Source organism: Hemibagrus wyckioides, linkage group LG20 (assembly GCF_019097595.1).
Source record: "Hemibagrus wyckioides isolate EC202008001 linkage group LG20, SWU_Hwy_1.0, whole genome shotgun sequence".
NCBI lineage: Eukaryota > Metazoa > Chordata > Actinopteri > Siluriformes > Bagridae > Hemibagrus > Hemibagrus wyckioides.
This window is the reverse complement of record NC_080729.1, coordinates 14373603-14388933: the sequence shown is the minus strand read 5'-3', so window position 1 is coordinate 14388933 and position 15331 is coordinate 14373603.

Here is a 15331-nt window from a genome sequence, read left to right as displayed (position 1 = left end):
TGATTGGATAAGCAGGGGTACAGGTATAAGCTTGTAAGTCTGAGTGTAACGTACCAAAGCTGATGGAACCCAGCCAAGTGTTTTCCCCAAAACTGTGCCTGTCGTAGATACCAGACATCAGCAGTGTGACCCCCTACATGCAGCCAGCTGTGTATATGTGTGTATTAAAACAGCTGAGGCCTGCAGCAGCAGCTGTAGGAATCATTTCCTTATCCCACTAACCTCCTTTTGTCCCCTGAGGGATCCTACAGGCACCGACACACCTCATCACTCAAATAACTTAGCGGCAGCTGCGGCAAGGACACCGAGGAACAGCACAGCCACCAAACCTCATTAGAACCAATTCACTCTTAGCGGCAATGTTTTCAACTCTGACTGAAGGTGCCTTGATTACCAACATCACCTAAAATCCATTCTGATTCAGATCTCAGCCACTGAGACATCAACAGTAAGTAAATGACCCAAGTTGTTACTTAAGGCTGAATTGCCAGGTTTATGGAAATCAGGATTCAGGATTTATTATATTTATATTGTTTATTATATTTTATGGCATTCATTGTGCATGCATTTATTAGATCAGGACAGAACAAGATGCTGATTTTACTATGTTTATGCACGGTAAGTTGACATGTATTCAATAAATAAGACAAGGTCACGTTGTTAAATAAAATACAAATGACTACCGACTGGTGACGATGATTTTAGGAAGCATCTGTTGCATTAATATGTTTGTCTTGTTTCTCGCAGATTATAGGGCCTGCATTGGTCATAAGAAAATAATTCTCCCTCAGGGCACATTTTCACTGTCTTACACACATACACACACACACACTAAATGCTTCCTGCCCTGCTTTATCTAAATTTTCATTACATGTGATGGTGCATAACGTTTCATTACCTTCCTTATTCCAGTTTAAGCTCCTGTCTTTCATCAGAACCATGATGTTCTAACCAGTACCATCGTCTTCATCAGTGATGAAGTGATGATAGTGAACTAAACAAAAAGCAAATATCATACAATAAGGTCAAATGTTGTGTGTTTTTGTGTATGTGTTTCTGTGTAAAAGTTCAGTACAGACACAACGAAGGATAACGCATCAAATCATGACGTCATATCAGATCTGTGACAATGGGCAACAGGGTTTTTTCCTAAATAGCAAACCCTAGGCACTGCACCCTTCATGACATCATCATCATCATCATCAGACCATACTCTGAGTTTGTACACAAGAGATTCGGAACACCACAATGATGCAACATCCACAGAGGGATCGCTAGCGTACTATTTCTAGTGCTCACTGCAGGATGAATGAGTAACCTGAGACACCAAGCGGCAACTGAGCATGAGTCAGCAATTCCAAAATGTTATAGTACCAGGTGCGAGTAAATGTCATGTTTATAAGAACTGATGGACCAGAAGAAGACACAAGATTGACAAATATATAGCATATTTCCCATGGGTTCAGATCTGTCTTTAATACAAAGCTGAATCAGTCGCTAGCTGTCTTTCACGAGTGATTTCCCCTCCCCCATTCTTTTGTGTATTATTTCAGCAATATTAACTGTTATGATGGAGTTACAGGAAAATCTGTGGTCTATCCCTGTACTCGGTAATAGATAAAATAAAAATTAAAATGTATACTGATACATAAGTGACTGTGTCCCAGTAATTACATACTGTAGTTGAAAAAATAAAACACAGGTGAATCAGTGGTTAAGCTCAAGTGGTCCGGGTTGTTAATTGGAAGGTCAGGGTTCAAACCTCAGCACTGCCAAGCTGCTACTGTTGGGCAATTGTGCAAGGCTCTTAACAGCTGTATCATAGCTGGCCCTGTGCTCTGATCCCAACTTCCTCAGCTGGGATATCAAAATCACAACCACTAAAAAGGTCAACTATAAAATAATTTTGGGGCAGTGGTAGCTCAAGTGGTTAAGCCTCTGGGTTTTTGATCATAAGATTGTGGTTGAAGCCCCAGCACCACCAAGCTGCCACTTAACCCTCTCTGCTCCAGGGCAGCTGTAACATAGCTGCCCCAGTGCTCTGCTCCCAACTTCCTTAGCTGGGAAATGCAAAGTAAAGAGTTCCACTGTGCTGTAATGTATGTGTGGTGATACTTCTTATTCTAAATGATACCCCAGCGGTTAAATATGATTGGTCTGAAGATTAATGTTTGATAACAGCAGTGTAATATGACAGTATTGCTGGCTATAATGCAAATCGCAGGTTTATATTAATACACTCGATCTAAAGTGTCTCTGAAGATTCTCAGTCATCCAGGTATCTGGAAGCTGAGTCATGTCAGTTGGACGTCTTTCTAGTTAGAGCGAAACGTTTCACCACTCATTCGGATCAGCTTCCCTCAGACTAAAGAAGCTGCTCGGATGAGTAGTGAAACGTTTCGATGAGTAGTGAAACGTTTCCTTCAGACTAAAGAAGCTGCTCAGATGAGTAGTGAAACGTTTCGATGAGTAGTGAAACATTTCCCTCAGACTAAAGAAGCTGCTCAGATGAGTAGTGAAACGTTTCCCTCAGACTAAAGAAGCTGCTCAGATGAGTAGTGAAACGTTTCCCTCAGACTAAAGAAGCTGCTCAGATGAGTAGTGAAACGTTTCCCTCAGACTAAAGAAGCTGCTCAGATGAGTAGTGAAACGTTTCATTGAGTAGTGAAACGTTTCCTTCAGACTGACGAAGTTGCTCAGATGAGTAGTGAAACGTTTCCCTCAGACTAAAGAAGCTGCTCAGATGAGTAGTGAAACGTTTCGTTGAGTAGTGAAACGTTTCCTTCAGACTGACGAAGTTGCTCAGATGAGTAGTGAAACGTTTCCTTCAGACTGACGAAGTTGCTCAGATGAGTAGTGAAACGTTTCCCTCAGACTGATGAAGCTGCTTAGATGAGTAGTGAAACATTTCGATGAGTAGTGAAACGTTTCCCTCAAACTGAACAAGCTGCTTAGATGAGTAGTGAAATGATTTAACTAGAAAGAATGACTAATAACTAATTCACAGTGGTTTGCCTGCAGGAAGCTCCAGACAATCTAAACAGACACAACCTGACACAACAATATATGTAGTTGTACTTTCAGATGCTCCTTGTTTGGGGTCACCACAGCAGATCATCTGGTCCACATGTTTCCATTTGGCACAGGTTTTATGCCAAATGCCCTTCCTGACACAACCCTTACATTTAATCCAGGCTTGGGACCGGCGCTGAGAGTTAATCTTCAATGGTTGGGTTACCACCCTGCCTGGAAACCGAACCCGGCCCATAGCAATGAGAGCACGGGATACTGCCGCTCGACCACCAGGAGGCATGACACAGCAATATATAATTATTGATATGGTGAGAAGGTGTTTGTTTTGGAAGGAGTCTCTAGTATCTGTGTATGTTCTTTTGAAGGTTTTGCAGTAAATTCTGTCATGGAAAAGTTTCAAGTATTGTGAAAGAGCCTTGTAATGGTCTGATAATGAAAAACGTCTAGGATTTTATGTAGCGCTTTTCCTAAGCAGTGTCATAGGGATCATGGAGACTATCCCATACCGTAAAGTAGCAATGGTAGCTCAAGTGGTTAAGGCTCTAGGTTGTTGGGGTTCAAGCTGCAACACAGCCAAGCCACCACTGTTGGGCCCATGAGCAAGGCCATCAAGGAGGCATCATGGCTGACCCTGCACTCTGCAAATAAAGGCTTAACTTACCCCTGGATAGGGTGACAACCCACAATCAGATATATGACAGACAATTTAACTCATTCAACTCCCGGGGCAATAAAACCCCCAACCTCAAGGTGTGAGGCAAACGTGCTACCCACTAAGCCACTGTGAGTGTAACTATAAAAGGAAAAACGTTGAATACTGAGACATTTTTGAATGCATTGGCACGCTATCATCCCCTAATCATGCGCTCGTTTCATGACCTTTGTTTCATCGTCTCAGACACGTCTTTCTTGATGTCTCGCTATTAACCGTCATCCTTGCTTTTGAGACCATATTCAGCATGAGACATAACTCAGCCTGCAGAAGTAAAAATAAAATATCATATGAGGTAAAGATCATGGCAGTTTCTTGTACAAAAAAAACTGGTACTTGCATTTCCTTTATTGTATTACACTGAATCTCATTTCTTTGGGTTTCATTCACAAATTCTCCAAATGTTGGTTAAGGGTCCTCGGGTCCTCTACCATTTTTTCCCTTCAAACACAATTATTAGAACCAAGGACTCTATATTCAAACTCGTCCTTGCAATAAGGCTTTATATGGCTTGTAGAGTTTTTGCCACAAATAAAGTCTGTACAAAAGATTTACAGTTTTTAGAGGTTTGTCTGAAATTACCTGAATGTAAGAGAATAGCTGTATATCAGCCTGATATAGCCAAATTTATTAGAATTCTCTCTTCAAACCAAATTCCCAAGTAATGCACAGTATTAACACTTAACACACTGCTGGGATTGATTGATTTATTGAAATTTATTGATTTACTGTGTATTGAGTCTTATTAAGATAAACAGGACCAGTCCAGTGCCAATGCTTCATGCAGATCAATTAGGCAGCATTGTTTGGTATCCACCTGGGATATGAATCAGAAATACGATATGAAAGGTCAATGGCTCAGTTTTCCCCTGGATAATTGGTTTGGCTGTGTAACAAACGAAGAGAGCATGTAATGGGGGCAGAATTGGTGGGTTTAATTGGTGGCTTTAATGTGTATAGTGACATTACAGGGTGTCTGTGTGTTGCAGAGAGTGATACGTCTATGAGAGGACACCTAGAACCTACTTTACTGTACTGTACTGTACTGTATGTGTTGGACAGTGAGATATAAAAGAGAGATTTTCGTTCCCCTGGTTCAGTGATTTCAGCAGATACACAGATCACAAAAATAGCCTTGCTAATGAAACTGATTGTTCTTAGGTTCTGTGTATGGACTATTTGTTAAAACACCCTGGTTTTAATCTTTAACAGAATCCTAAAGCAACCAAACATACAGGAAGATGTCTCGCGGAGCGAAAAGACGTCTGAATTGAAGTCTGTGGAGTGAGTCATAGTTTGGCTTTGACAAGAGTTGTGTTTTATTGAACAAAATTTGCCTCTTCACAGCTCCAATTATAGACTCCACGCATAAAAAAACCCAGGAAATTAAGAATCTAGACATCCAGAACTTTCAGAAAGTGATCCAGCATGTAAACAAGAGCCGGCAAAGAGATATCTGTAATCAAAGTTTGGCACGGAGAAGATGATATTCAGATCTGAACATTTCTCGGAGACAAAAACAAGCTGGTTTATTGGTCTGCATCGCTGTCTAAATTCTGACAGCAATACCCCAGGAGATATTTATTCCAAGACTTAAGAAAGAAAAAAAAAGCAACAATTCACACTGAATGAAAAATTGCTTGTCTAAAACGACTGTCTTGTCACACTCTCTTAAGGGAAATGGGTGAGATTTGGAACGCGGCCATCGCTAATCCACACTTCTTTGCATTCTTCCAGAAATTGCAGCACATAGGAGACACAATATGGTGCTTGCTGCCAAGATTCGGTGCCCTTTCAGCCATTTTAGATAAGTTTTTAAGAACTTTGGGAAAGATGAGCAACAGAAAAGAATTGGAAAACAGCCTGGGACCTGTGCTTTTAAACTCCATTCAGCAGTCACTGCTCATGGTTTAAGGTTCTGTGAGGTGAAAGAGGTTAGTACATTTCGGTTGCTATGACTACAACAACAAGACCTAGAAGTTCTGATGCGAAATCATAGTCTTATGATCATCCCGACAATACACAATAGTCGATATTTACACTTTGGGTGTTTACGGGATTGAAACTAAGATGTAGGTTTACAGAGCTTATAATGGATGCTGTGCAAGAATGCAAATCGTCTCGAAAGGAGCTGGAGAAACAGATGTAACCTGTGCGGAAAGAGAGAGAGGGAGAGAGAGAGAGAGAGAGAGAGAGAGAGAGAGAGAGAGAGAAAACTGACTAATCTAACCAAACAGAGAACAAAATAATAATACTTGGAAACTTGGAATTTATCTCACCGTTTCCTTTCAAAATGTGGAATTTCTTCATTAAAACAGGGATAGATAGATAGATAGATAGATAGATAGATAGATAGATAGATAGATAGATAGACAGACAGACAGACAGACAGACAGACAGACAGACAGACAGACAGACAGATAGATAGATAGATAGATAGATAGATAGATAGATAGATAGATAGATAGATAGATAGATAGATAGATAGATAGATAAAGATAATATAGATATATAAAGCATGTAGTGATCAATATATGCAAAACCTCAGACACTATCAGCATCCTTAATTTAACCTCTAACCTTTCATTTAAACCTCTTCTTGCTAATAGCTACCCAATAATTGCCAATAAACATCCATGTCATTCACGATCATACCTTTACCTCAAATATCAATCTCAAATCATGAAAAACGAGCAACTTTATGATTATTGCAATATCAACTAAACTGTTTTGAGCATCTTGGTGGCATTTGAAAACAAATCAAACACTACTACTAAAGGATAGCATTTAAAATCTTTTCATAATGATTGTCCTAAATATCCTTTTTTTCCCCAGCAGACATCATCTATCCCAAAGACGGCTTTCATTCGTTTTAATGTCATAACACCTGAGTCAATAATATAGATTTTTGCTACATGAGGTTGTGTTATGGCATTTTCAGAGCTGACCTGCTTGTGAACATCATGACAGCTAACAGTGCGGCTAACAGTCACGTGATGGTGAGAAAGTGACATCTCTAAATGTGAGAATTTATAAATGATGCTCTGCAGCTTGAAGGTAAAAACTATGAGGAAAAAAAAATTAATCTACTGAGTAGCAGAGTTACTTATAGGGAAGGTTTTACGATGACAATAGAAAGAAAGGTGTCAGAAAACACAATGCAGGTGGTCATAATGTTATGCGTGGTCGGTGTACATAACATTATGACCACCTGCCTAATAATGTGTTGGCCCCCCTGACCCGTCCTGCACTGTGTATTCTCACACCTTTCTATCAGAACCAGCATTAACTTCTTCAGCAATCTGAGCAACAGTAGCTTGTTGGATCGGATCACACGGGCCAGCCTTCACTCCCCACGTGCATCAATGAGCCTTGACCACCCATGACCCTGTCACCGGTTCACCACTGTTCCTTCCTTGGACCACTTTTGATAGATACTGACCACTGCAGACCGGGAACACCTCCACAAGAGCTGCAGTTTTGGAGATGCTCTGATCCAGTGGTCTAGCCATCACAATTTGGCCCTTGTCAAACTCGCTCAAATCCTTACACTTGTCCATTTTTGTTATTCACTGCCTGATCGGTGTATCTTTTGTCTTGCTGTTAAGTGACCGTGACCAGTGTGTCTTTGTCCTTCATAAGCCACTGTACAGAAGGTGGTTCACAGTATCACAGAGCACAACATAGATTTTTTTTATTGCACCTACAAATGATTTCACTCAAGATCTAATCTAATGAAATATTACCTATCTAATATTAGCTAAACATACATTAATAGATTTAATTCCATATTAATAAATTCGATACCTTGAAATCAAGGCTGCTTAGTTTAAAAAATCAAGACAAGACATGGGACTATTAAAGGAAGGTGAGGAAGTGGGCGTGGCTTCCAAGAGAGTTAATATTCAAAGCACCTTTGCGACTGTCAATCATCTGCCCTTTTTATTAAAAATGTAATAAAAAAAATGAAGATTGGGTATATTGGAGTTCCAACTTGCCAGGTCTGTCTTAATTATATAGTAGTTTGCTTAAAGTGAAACACTTCGTGGTGAATATTTGAAGTTTTCTTGAATTATTTAATGCATAATTAACACAAAGGCTATCTGTTGAACTTTGGGGTCGTCAGTTCCGAAGCATATTAATGCAAAGCTTATGCATAATTGATACAGAAAAGTGTCTCTGTTTAAGATACTTTGACGTGAAAGGAAGACATCACATCCTGCAGAGTGCTGACCTACTGTCCAACACCTTTCAAACACATGACATATCTGAAATATTTTCAGAGGTATGAGAGTCGAAGTAAGCTTAAAAAGAAGAGAAGAGAAGAAAGGAGGAAGGAGTTTTTCGAGAGAGACGAGAATGTGGTGTTTGTAGAAGCGCCGATGCTGAACAGGCAGGTTAAGTGTGAAGAGTGAGATGTCGGGAAGAGTTTTATGGGAAATGTAGTTTGCATGCCCTGGAGGCAGGAGGCTGAGTCACTGCTGGCGTCATGAAGTACATCGTCAGTGCTGGCGTCATGTGACGCAGTGGAGTTTCACGTCTGAGAGCACGCTGTTTTTTCACCCTGTTGGAGTAGCATGCTAAACATCTAATCATCTCTCTCACACAGACACGGACATACACATAGCATTTTGGACTGTGGGTCTGGGACTGTGGGAACAATAGTCTTAGCTGAGAGGAGAGGAGAGGAGAGGAAAGAAGGGAAAGGAAAGGAAAGGAACGGAAAGGAAAGGAAAGGAAAGGAAAGGAAAGGAAAGAAGGGAAAGGAAAGGAAAGGAAAGGAAAGGAAAGGAAAGGAAAGGAAAGGAAAGGAAAGGAAAGAAGGGAAAGGAAAGGAAAGGAAAGAAGGGAAAGGAAAGGAAAGGAAAGGAAAGGAAAGGAAAGGAAAGGAAAGGAAAGGAAAGGAAAGGAAAGGAAAGGAAAGAAGGGAAAGGAAAGGAAAGGAAAGGAAAGAAGGGAAAGGAAAGGAAAGGAAAGGAAAGGAAAGGAAAGGAAAGGAAAGAAGGGAAAGGAAAGGAAAAGAAAGGAAAGGACAAGGAAAGAAGGGAAAGGAAAGGAAAGGAAAGGAAAGGAAAGGAAAGGAAAGGAAAGGAAAGGACAGGAAAGGAAAGGAAAGGAAAGGAAAGGAAAGGAAAGAAGGGAAAGGAAAGGAAAGGAAAGGAAAGGACAGGACAGGACAGGACAGGACAGGACAGGAAAGGAAAGGAAAGGAAAGGAAAGGAAAGGAAAGGAAAGGAAAGGAAAGGAAAGGAAAGGAAAGGAAAATAAAATAAAATAAAATAAAAGACAAGGAAAGAAAGAAAAGGAAAGGAAAGGAAAAAAGGAAAAGGAAAGGAATGGAAAGGAAATGAGAAAGAGAAAAGAAAGAAAAGGAAAGGAAAGGAAAAAAGGAAAAGGAAAGGAATGGAAAGGAAATGAGAAAGAGAAAAGAAAAAAAGGAAAGAAACAAAAAGAAGGGGGAAAAGGTTTGTCTTATCATCCATTGCAGGACCTTCCACTGACATAGTAAAGAAGGAAAGAAGGGAAAGGAAAAGAAAGGAAAGGAAAGGAAAGAAGGGAAAGGAAAGGAAAGGAAAGGAAAGGAAAGGAAAGGAAAGAAGGGAAAGGAAAGGAAAGGAAAGGAAATGAAATGAAATGAAATGAAATGAAATGAAATGAAAGGAAATGAAATGAAATGAAAGGAAAGGAAAGGAAAGGAAAGGAAAGGAAATGAAATGAAATGAAATGAAATGAAATGAAAGGAAATGAAATGAAATGAAAGGAAAGGAAAGAAGGGAAAGGAAAGGAAAAGAAAGGAAAGGACAAGGAAAGAAGGGAAAGGAAAGGAAAGGAAAGGAAAGGAAAGGAAAGGAAAGGAAAGGAAAGGAAAAGAAAAGAAAAGACACGGAAAGAAGGGAAAGGAAAGGAAAGGAAAGAAGGGAAAGGAATGGAAAGGAAAGGAAAGGAAAGGAAAGGAAAGGAAAGGAAAGGAAAGGAAAGGAAAGAAGGGAAAGGAAAGGAAAGGAAAGGAAAGGAAAGGAAAGGAAAGGAAAGGAAAGGAAAGGAAAGGAAAGGAAAGGAAAGGGAAGGAAAATAAAATAAAATAAAATAAAAGACAAGGAAAGAAAGAAAAGGAAAGGAAAGGAAAAAAGGAAAAGGAAAGGAATGGAAAGGAAATGAGAAAGAGAAAAGAAAAAAAGGAAAGAAACAAAAAGAAGGGAGAAAAGGTTTGTCTTATCATCCATTGCAGGACCTTCCACTGACATAATTATTAATTCAGCCAATAAATTCTAACCTTAACCTCAGGATCCAAAAAACCCCATTTCAGCACTAATTCTATTTTTTAATGAAAGCTGCAGTTTTCAGTGGGAACCAGACTAATGTCCAAGAAGGTCAAAAATGTCAGTTTTTCCTCTTTTTAAAGACCGAACCAGGATGTAAAAACCTGTCAATACACACACCTTTTATAAACTCAACCTCCCCTTGTTTCTCCCCCCTTCATTTTTCTCTTTCTGTCAGTCTCTGATCAGACAGAGAGCCAGTGTTGCTGAGGAAATATGATTTGTTCAGCTTTCTGAAGGAGAGCCAAGACAGAACCGCAATCTCTCTCTCTCTCTCTCTCTCTCTCTCTGTGTGTGTGTGTGTGTGTGTGTGTGTGTGTAGGGAGCCTTACAGATTAAGTTCCAAAGCCCCTTCTTCAGTTCTATCTGAGGGAGAATATGGAGCCTTTTCACATCCTGTCTCAGTAGCCTGATCTATTGGAGGAAAACAAGGGTAGCAAATCTAAACAAATTATGGAACATGACATTGAAATATTTGAGGGACGTGTCCCTGAAATTACAATTTGTCTTTCTGAGGTTTTGGCATCTGTACTTTAGTGACTCACTTCTGGAAAAAAAATAACAACAAAAACATCACTTTTGGAAAATTGTCTCAAATCTAGGCAATACTTCATAATTTACATCCATTTAATCATATTTGTCCCACCCCAGTGGGTGGGTCTTGCTCTACGGTACTATTGTATCAGCTGTAGAAGTAGCGCCTTAGCAAAATTAATGTCTGTGCATCTTTCTGCTTGGGTTGATTAAACAAATGGTTTTAATCATTTTAAAAAAGGTTGAATTTGTTATGTTACTGCCACTTTTCTGAGGTGGGTTTTTACTAACTTGGATTTTTCAAATGCTAGAAATGTCACTTCCTCAGATAGAGAGAAAAGCGTCTAGGCTTCCTGGTCAGTGATGCTACATTCACACACACAGTAATTTTATTGCTTTAATTCACCAGTCGCTGTTCTATGAAGTCACTGGTAGATGTTTCTAATACTGGTTGCCATAGTAATAATGTTTATCAGTGCATGAAAGTTCTTGTCACTAAAATGACCTGCCCAAGCTCCAAGATCTTTACACCTTGAGAGTGAGGAAAAGGGCTAAGAAAATCACTTTGGACCCCTCACACCCAGCCCACTCTCTCTTCATACTGTGGCCTTCTGGTCAGCGCTACAGGGCAGAACAGCCAGGCACAAGAACAGTTATTTTTCCAGCAGGCTATATTCAGCCTGAACCATTCATAACTATACACTGTCTAAAACAACTGACTCATTTATATACAGAATCTGGAAATTGTACATTTGTAAACTATCCATCCACTTTCTATACCCGCTTTATTCCTAATTAGGGTCTGCTGGAGCAGCACACATTGGGCAAAAGGCAGGGTACACCCTGGACAAGTCGCCAGTCCATCACAGGGCCACATATAGACAGACAACCATACACACTCACAGGCAATTTTAGAATTACAAATCAACCTAATGGAAGGAAACCAAAGTAAACCCACGCAGGCACGGGGGAGAACATGCAAACCACACAGAAAGGCTCCTGCCTGTTCGAACCTGGGATTTGAACCCAGGACCTTCTTGCTGAGAGGCTAACCACGAAGTATCTGTAAATAACAATACTTCTGTTTTTCTTATATTAGTGTTATATCTCTACTATATAATTCCTATGGACGTCAGCACCATCATGTATGTTTGCACTATGTCCATACTGTCTTCTACACTGGAGCTCCTGTCGCCAAGTCAAATTCCATGTCTGTGTAAACATACTTGGTAATAAAGCTCTTTCTGACTTCTGATATCATGTTAGATGAATAAGAAGCAGTGTGTGCTCTTTGCCAAGGATCATATGCACTCTACTGTCTGCACTCCCCTTGCTAGTCGGTGCACCAAGTCACCCTATATTTGCATAAAGTTTAACTTTTCTCACCTTCCTTGCTTCACTGATGTGAACACTCCCCTGTCTAGTCTCCAAAAGTCTCTGTGGCTCATGTCGCTGAAAGCCAGCAGCTCTCAATTATAATGAACAAACATCATTAAGAATCACTGTATGTGTGAAACTAGCATAAGAGTAAAGCTCTTGGGAATCTGTCTTTTGTGTTCAGCTAACTCAGTAGGCTACAGTCAGTCATGTTATAAACAGGCTGTTGTGTAACTCAGTCAAACACTTGAGTAGACACAAAGTCACTCAGACTTCCTGTTTCATGCCTAGGAATCCATTTCATGGGAAGTTTAATCTCAAGAGGAGATATATACGTGATATTAGAAGTCTTTGCTTCAGCATAAAAATCTTAGGGGACTCATTTTTCCCTCATCTGATCTCAGTGCTGTTTATGAGAAATGATAGAGATATTACTACCGTGAGCTCTTCTTTCCCCATAGGTGGCCTTTTCTTTTTTCTTTTTTTTTGGTCTGCCGTCAGCAATTTTTCAACTCGGAGTACTATCACAAGGAGCTTTGAGCAAGCGAACAGACCACAATTTCTACCGTCACCATTTCTACCTGAACAAAACTGGGTTTCTGTAACTGGGTTTCCATCAGAACAAAATATTGATTTGGATATTTCCTATTTCACTTTGGAAAGTGCAAATGCTTTTACGGAGAAAATTATAGATATGAAATTTAATTCGAAGCAAGTGTACAGACTTCTCTTATAGCCTCTGTCTCTCGAACACATCTTCCTGCCAAAGCATTTTCGTGACTTTAAACACAACATCTGAAGCAACTGTTAAGCTATCAATTACAGAGTGCATGGCTAGGGGTGGGAAATGTTATTAGGCCTCCATCTGTTGGAATAAACATGATAGAAATCTCAGTGAGTCCTCAGACATGCTGTCATAAAGAGTTAGTAAAAGACAGAGAAGACCAGAGCTTAATGCCGCTGCTGAAAAATCAACTTGGTCACATTCATAAGTTGTTCCTGGTTACACAACTGCACCTAACTATATAGTGTACATTTATAGAAAGGAAATTATTGACTATATAATATATATATATATATATATATATATATATATTTGCAGGGATTCATTGGCAGGTGAAGGAAAATATTCGATTCATTTTATTTTCTTACCGTATTTACTTTCACTCAAGAGGAGAAAACATTTTTTACTCCTTCAAAGTACTCAAATTACCTATTTTTTCCTATTTTTTCTTAACAAGGTGTCTTTTGCTAAAGTTCATATGTGACAGGATGTCTCAGTTTACTTCTTTGTTCCTAATAACATACTGTAAAAACATTGTAATGTACTTATGCAATGTGTCCTTAAATATATGGTCAGATAGACTGCATATTTTGCTAATGTAAGGTGCTAGATAATGTTTTTAAATTGTTAGAACCTTTGCCATCCCTAAGGATTTGTTCACCATCTGATAATTAGTCCACTACTCAATCTGAATATACAGTAAAAACTGGATATCATGCCAGTATTTAAATTTTAAGTCAGCTATAATGCTAGTTGGATAGCCCTGATGACTCAGGCTCTATCATTTGCCAGTAAAAAAAATAACTTTAACTCAAACTGGCATTTGCTGACCAGCTGGAAAGGCTATGGTCTAGCTTATAGCTGGGTGATAAATAAGTGTCTGATGAAGATTTTGGGCCGCCATGAGCTTCCAGAACAGCATATCTGATCCTGCAATAAATTCTACAAGTCTCTGGAACTGAACTTGTTTTGAAGGATATTCCTTCAATAGGTGCTTTGATGATAGTGGACCTCATGCCCTGTAGATTTCACCTTTAATAACTCGGAATATTGAAATCTTCGTAATCATTTTGTAGTTCCTCACACCATGCCACCAGAATGCTACACCAAAAAAGAGCTGCTGTGTTATTTTCCTTCAATTTTTGTCACTCATATATAGTTCATATATTCAAAAAATCCATGATTTTAAAAGAAAACATGAAAAGTAGGCATCAATTACAAATAAATACCTGAATTTATCAGCATTAGTAGCTTAACTACAGGTCATTTTGTTTTCTCTGTCACTCTATCCTCCTGAGAACAGAACTCTACATCACTGCTTGGCCCAGTTCACAACCTTACCCAGGTGTTCAAGGTACGCCGTGCCATGTTTAGAGAAACATGCTGATCTGCCAAAGAGACTAATTAAAGTAAATGTTCTGAAGAGGGGCCAGTAAAGCCACTATCACCTACAGTAATGTAAATGAGATGAAGGTCTAATGAATGCAACAGTCAGCATTATTGCTTTTCTGTAGTTTATTGGCCTATAATTCAATGAGCTGCTTGCACTCATGGGGGAACAATAATAAACCCTGACATTCGGACTGACGTTTACGATGCAGTCTACTGAATTAGTCTATGAAAGCAGACAGTTGGCACAGATGGTGTTTATTCCCACAGTGCCGCTGATTAACAATATAAATAAATCCACTATTATCCATATAGTATTGTCAAACATCATCTCTCTATCTCATCCATTATTAGTAACCGTGTTTCTTTGGCTATTTTTACTCACATAAAGCAAAAGTACATTTTTGTAATCAACAGTTGGGATGGTGTCCCTCAACAACCTGGGATTTATACGGGAGCACTATGGCAATATTGTGTACATATTCTCATACTTAAGAAATTATTTGGAACAATCTCTGGAATATGCCAGCTCCAAATACAGTATTGTTAATTAAACAGAAATATATTTCATCACACTCACTTTTTTCAAGAATGTTACTCTTTATGGAAGCCCTTTATCCGCATGTCTAGAGTTAAAAGATCTTCACTCTATAATCTGAGATGGAGATTGAAGAGTCTGATATAAAATTAATCCAAGATGTTACTAAGACCACTGTAATCACACAGTCTTAACATTTGGCACAAAACAGTCTTTAGAGTGGACGAATGGAAATCGGTAATCATTATACCGGACTGTATAATGAGTTACCGGTTGCACCAATTGTAACTGTGACAGAATTACATAAGTCTCATTATTCAAAGCTGCAATTACACAGGTTTCTTTCACTAGTCTTTCATCCACTTTCCAGGTCTGACTTCTTTTCCTGGATGGAGAGCCATCATCTGAAATTCAGTCATGACAAAATAGGTCTGATCAACAGTATACACCAGAATATAATAATTTATAGTTTGGGTCTCTTATCCATCACTGATACCCTCACACTCTGTCTTGGCCTTGGTGTGACCGTTCTATATGATGAGCTCAATGTTTTACATTAAACTCAATCACCAAATCTAAAAGATACATTCTTCACACCATAAGAAGAATCATTTTCAGAATGGTTAGTAGTCAGAATGCTGATC